This window comes from Musca domestica, unplaced genomic scaffold (genome assembly GCF_030504385.1).
Source record: "Musca domestica strain aabys unplaced genomic scaffold, Musca_domestica.polishedcontigs.V.1.1 19, whole genome shotgun sequence".
NCBI classification, from domain to species: Eukaryota; Metazoa; Arthropoda; class Insecta; order Diptera; family Muscidae; genus Musca; species Musca domestica.
The window spans coordinates 9230173-9236172 of NW_026712245.1; positions in this window are offsets into that span (position 1 = coordinate 9230173).

The window sequence follows — 6000 nt, forward strand, 5'->3', positions numbered from 1 at the left end:
ATTTATTCACTTTTAAATGCTGGAATGCTCCAACGATATCCACTTGTGGTTTTCCAGCCAAATATAAAGAAATCACACTATCACGCTTTAATTTCCATCACGAATAACTTTTTTCTGGAAAATTCTCACCAAAATGTTTTTGTACGCTTGTAAACAATACAATGAGCTGTCACTGGAATAATGTTAACCACTGTCAGACGAGTGGCTTAGAAATGACAGTAGTCTGAAGTCGGTTGCAGTTTTTCCATCTCACCCTGTATTTATAACAGATCTTGTGTTCATGGTAGTACTGAGATGTACCAAGTTTTAATGAAATCGGATGTTAATTTCGCGTTTTATGACCTTCGTGGATATTTAAAATGTTGACCCTTTGTGGAGGAGGTACCAGAAGGTACCATCTTCACAGCATATCTTGTGTTAGTAGAAATAATAGGATGTTTGAAATATAAGGAGAACCGCATTCTAATTTCGGATTTTATAATCGAATTGGTTAATCAAAACTTTGACCGTTTGTGGGGGAGGTACCAAAAGGTATGGTCCGATCTCTAGAAATATTGAGATGTACCAAGTCTGAATGTAAATGTACCAAGTTAATTTCGTCTTTTATGAGCTTCACGAATATTCAAAGTATCATTATTTGTGGGTGAGGTACCTGAAGGAGTGGACCGATATATTCCATCTTCACACCAGACCTTGGGGCTAATAAAAATATTATGATGTGTGTAATTTGTAGATAATCGAACTCTTACATCACATTTTATAGGAGTTTTAATTATTCAAAAGTTTGTCCCTATGGTGGGGGAGGTATTTGATGGAGTGGACCGACATTGTTTATTTACGCACCTGACCTAGCATTGATGCAAATATTAGGATTTGCAAAGTTGGAACAAAAACGGATTATCCATTCTCTTTCTTTGCAGTAAACTGTTTTATTTCAAAATTTCGACATTTTGTTGGGGAGCTACGGACCGATTTTGCTAATCTCCGAACTCGATCTATGTTTAAAAGTAGTATTACGATGTCCCAAGTTTGGGCCAAATCGTTTACTCCCTTCGAAATTCATCGGCGCACCAGCCAGACAGGTAGACGGACATCTCTAGATCGACTCTAAATGTCCGTAAAAGGAGTTGGTCCAAAGAGACCTAGGGTCTAAAACCGTTATTTCGATGAGGCACGTTTTGACCGTATCAAAGATAGGGTGTATATCTCTAGCCATATTGCTGAGGGTCTAAAAATGTTGTCCAAAGAGACATAGGGTCTATGGCCGTTATTTCGGTAAGTTGCATACTCTGGAACATAATTCAATAACCACCATGGCTGTTTGGAGTTAGGCTTTATGCATGCATAGGTCTTATGTATATTGAAACATCATACATCTCGGAACAATTTTCTGCTCTTCCGTCGAACATAGATCTGAAACCCATTATAATGAAGCAAGCATCATATACCACTGAAACCATATATTCAAAATTTATCATGATTCCGAAACCCATGCCCAAAGATATTGAAACTCCTACAACCTGCGGATTACGGATATTATGAAATATTTCAGAACACATTTTAAAATAATTTTAATAACAACTCATTATTTACTTTTCTACAGTACTGAAATCCACTGACATAGCCAAAAAATGCAAGACCAGTTTCATCATTGCATTTTTATCACCTGAAACAGACAACAACAAAAGCCTCAACCTGACTGTTGCATAATTTTCTGTTAAACTTTCGATTTCGTATGTAACCAGTTTTAATGTAGAAGAAAAAAAAACAAAAATATCTGTAAGAAAAAATCAACAACAACAACAATGGCAATAAAGTCGTTGACCGTTAAACTTCCATGTGGTGGTCCGCCGGTCGGTTTGTCGATGCTACGACTTCAAGCCGGAGGAAGCAATTGGCATCGATTGACGCTTGATTGCATTCACATCTAGCATGCAGCTGTGATTGTTGCGGCGGTATTGCATGAATAGATTTCCTTAACAAACACCACTCGGCAATGATGTATGTGGTTGGAGTATATACGCCGTGTGTTCGTTCATACCTGCCTGCCAAACATAATGATTGTGGGATTGACAGTCATTTAAAAGTAATTACATTTAAAGACACATTATATGCTTACATTGCTGAGTGAACTCAACCATTAAAAACTTTTGGCCAACAGAACTTAGCATCGAACATTATTCGGTGGTTCTGTACTTAGTGTTTAATGCCCTTGAATGTTGTTGTTGTGTGATTTGGAACTCCGAATCTTTGCTGTGTTCACAAAATTTTCCACCAAGAAAAAAAAAACAAGTAATATTATTTTTTTTTTTTGGTAAAAACAACATAACCTTACAAGAAACATGTTTTTGTTACCATTGAAGTAGTCGCGTATGAGGTTTAAGCCGGTATTGCGATTTGTACATGAACAGACATACACATGGAGTAATGTTTTTTTTTTTTTTTTAATTTTTTGGGTATCTGTATCTTTTGAGTTTTTTTTGGTAAAAAGTTTCACTTAAGCCCTCCATTGTAAACGTTAACCGAATAGTGTTAAATGAGGTTATTTCGTTGTGGTAGCTAGCTATTGACACAATTAATGTTTTTTCTCCATCCATTGCTACGGTTGTTGAACGTCATCATAAATCAAAGGTTATTTAAAAAAACGACCTTGTGCAGCAGATACTTGTTGTAATTGCGGTAATAAATAAAATTCATTTTTTTTTTCAGAAATATTTATGAGCGGAACATATGGTATATGTGTTCCGAAAATAAATTAAAGAGAATGTGATATCTTAAGTTATTGGAAAGAGATTTTAATTTTATTTCAGCAAAGGAAAATATAGTACAATATCGACATTTTTGGAAGGAGGTGTCATATGCATTAAAATGTCTGGCTTAGACCCCTAAAGTGAAAGATACCATTATATAGTTATTCGAAAAACGAGAACCATTTCGATAGCTGTCATTCCTGAATTTATATTTATCATACTATTACATACTTTGTTAGCTAAAAGTCGACCTTAAAATTTTAGATTCTTTCCAACAGTTCGTGTTAGGCATTTTTATACCCTTCACCATAGTATGGAGGGTACATTAAATTTTTCATGCCGTTTGTAACACCTCAAAATATATACATTTTAGGTCCACATTACCTTAAAATTATGCAGATTTAGCGATGTCCGTCCGTCTATCCGTCTGTAGAAATCACTCTAGCTTCCGAACGAAATAAAATTTTACTCAAATGTATATTATGTCTGCAGGACTTTTGGTATTGGCATTGGACCCTCCCTATATTCGGTATTTCGATGATTTTAGCGAAATTGTTCACCGGAATGAAAGAAAATTATCTGTCCACGTCTTCGTATAGCCCCCATATAACGGCACCTCTCGATATTCCGTATTTTGATGATTTTAGCTACATTATTAAACGATATTTTTTTCAAGTTTCGCATTTAAGTATCCTTATGGCTTATGACAAACGTCGTCGTATAGACCCAAATATAACGGCTACATTCGGTATTTTTAAGATTTTAATAGAAAGGACTTTATTTTTTTGAAAATTGCCAAATTCGTTCCAAATGGTGTAGGGTATTCAAAGCTCGGCACGATCGAACTTACAGTTTTTTACTTGTTAAGTTTAGGATATTAGTAAAACTATTGCAAAGTGCTCCATTTTTTTTTTCGTTCATATGTAAACCCTAAAAACCAACAGTGACCTCAATATCAAATTCCGGGGTGTAAGCTCTGTAATTTCCCCCATTACCTAATTTAGTACTATTTAGTAAAATTATAGTAATTATATCTTAAAGCAGCTCCTTCTAACATCAACAGACAACAATACTGACTTCTATATCCAATTTCAGTATTTCAGCTCTATTCCTTAACCCAATACCAAACTTGGAACTACTTAGTACATCCCGTACAACTGTTGTACCCATTTTCAAAAACACCTCCATTTCTCAATCCCAAACACCGACAGAGCCCTCTATATTAAAATTGGAGATTCCAGTTCTATTCCTTCAGCCAATACTTAATGTATTCCTTTTTTGTACTGTTCGTACACATTTCCAAAACACCTCCATTTTCCAATCCGATATCAAATTTTCTACAATTGTAGTGCGCATATTGATCTCTCAACATCAAACACCAATAGCGACATCTATATTAAATTTCAGGATTTCAGCTCAATTCCTTCACCCAGCTTTATATTTAGTAATTTCCGCACAATTATAGTACACAATTCCAAACCCACCTCCGCATCTCAAACCCAGATACCAAGATAGACCTCAATATCAAAGTTTGGGATGCCAGCTATATCCCTTCACCCAACACAAATTTTAGTTCCGTTTTGTACTTTTCGTACACTTGGAGTACACATTTCCAAAAACATCTCCATTTCTCACTACCAAATACCAGAGACCTCAATTTTAAAATTCGGGTTTCCAGCTCTATTCTCCACCCAATAAAAAAATTTAGTACCATACAAATACAAAACGCATTTCCAAGCCGCCGCCAAATTTCAAACACACATCAGTAATCTAAATATAAAATTTCAGAATTTTATCTCTATCTTTTCACCAAATACCCAATATAGTACTATTCAGTACTTTTCGTTCAACTATAGTACATTACCAAAAACCACCCCAACAAAGACATCAATATCAAATTTGAGGATTCCAGCCCTATCTCTTCACCCAATACAACATTTAGTACATTTCGCTCAAATATAGGACTCATTTTAAAACGACAGCCAAATCTCAAACACAGATATCATCAGTAATCTTAATATCAAATTTCAGAATTGTATTTCTATCCTTTCACCAAATACCAGTACTTTTCGTACAATAATAGTACACATTTCCTAAAACACCTCCATATGTCCAGGCTACACATGAACAGCGACCCTAATACCGAATTTCAGATTTCGAGCTCTATATGTTCTCCATAAAATTGTACTAATATTATAGTATTACCCAATTTAGTACCATTAGTACTTTTCGAACAATTATTGTACACAATTCCAAAACCACCACCAAATCTCAAACACACATACCTTCAGTAATCTTAATATAAAATTTCAGAATTTTATCTCCATCCCTTCACCCAATACAAAATTTTGTACCATTTAGTACATTTCGTACAACTATAGCACACATTTCCGAAAACACCTCCATATGTCCAGGCTACACATGAAATGCGAACAATTTATAACCAAATTTCAGAGCAATTTCAATTTCAGATCAATTGTACTAAATACAGTACTATTTAGTACTTTTCGTGCACTTGTAGTACACATTTATAGAACTACCTCTTTATCACGAACCAAAAATACAAAATTCAATATATCAGCTTCATCCGTTTACTCTAAACAAATTTAGTATCATTTAGTACAGTTCGCCCACTTAGTACACATTTTCAAAATCACCTCCATATATCAGACTTACCTTGATTCCCACACCAATGTTCGAGGTTTTAGCTCTATCCGTTCAAATAATATCTAATGTTACCATTTTTTAAATTTAGTACCATTTTAGAACTTTTCGTAACCTCAAAGTTCGAATATCCAAAAACCTTTTGTTACTCTAATTTTTAAATTTCAGAATTCTATCCTATTTCATTTGTCCAATACAAAGTATTACATTTTTAGTACTTTTCGTACTGTTTTAGTACGAATTTCCAAAAATCGTGCAATATTTCAACATTCTTGGTTCAGCCGTTTCGTCTGAGCGTTGATTCTCGGTTATATACATATATATTTCTTCGTTTCCCGCCGACTTCGGTTTCGTATTCAGGAGAGCACACTGTTTTCCGACATTACTCATTTTTTGATAATACCATAAGTAAGTTCGATAACTTTGTCAGTTTTTAAGAAATAACCATACAAATCCCAAGATTTCCCTGGGTATTTTCAATTTTTTAAATTCGACATCTGATTCCTTTTCTATAAATTACCCAGTTTTAAAACCTTTTGTTTTTTACTCTGCTCCAAGTTCATTTTAAATAAAACACAATTCCGAA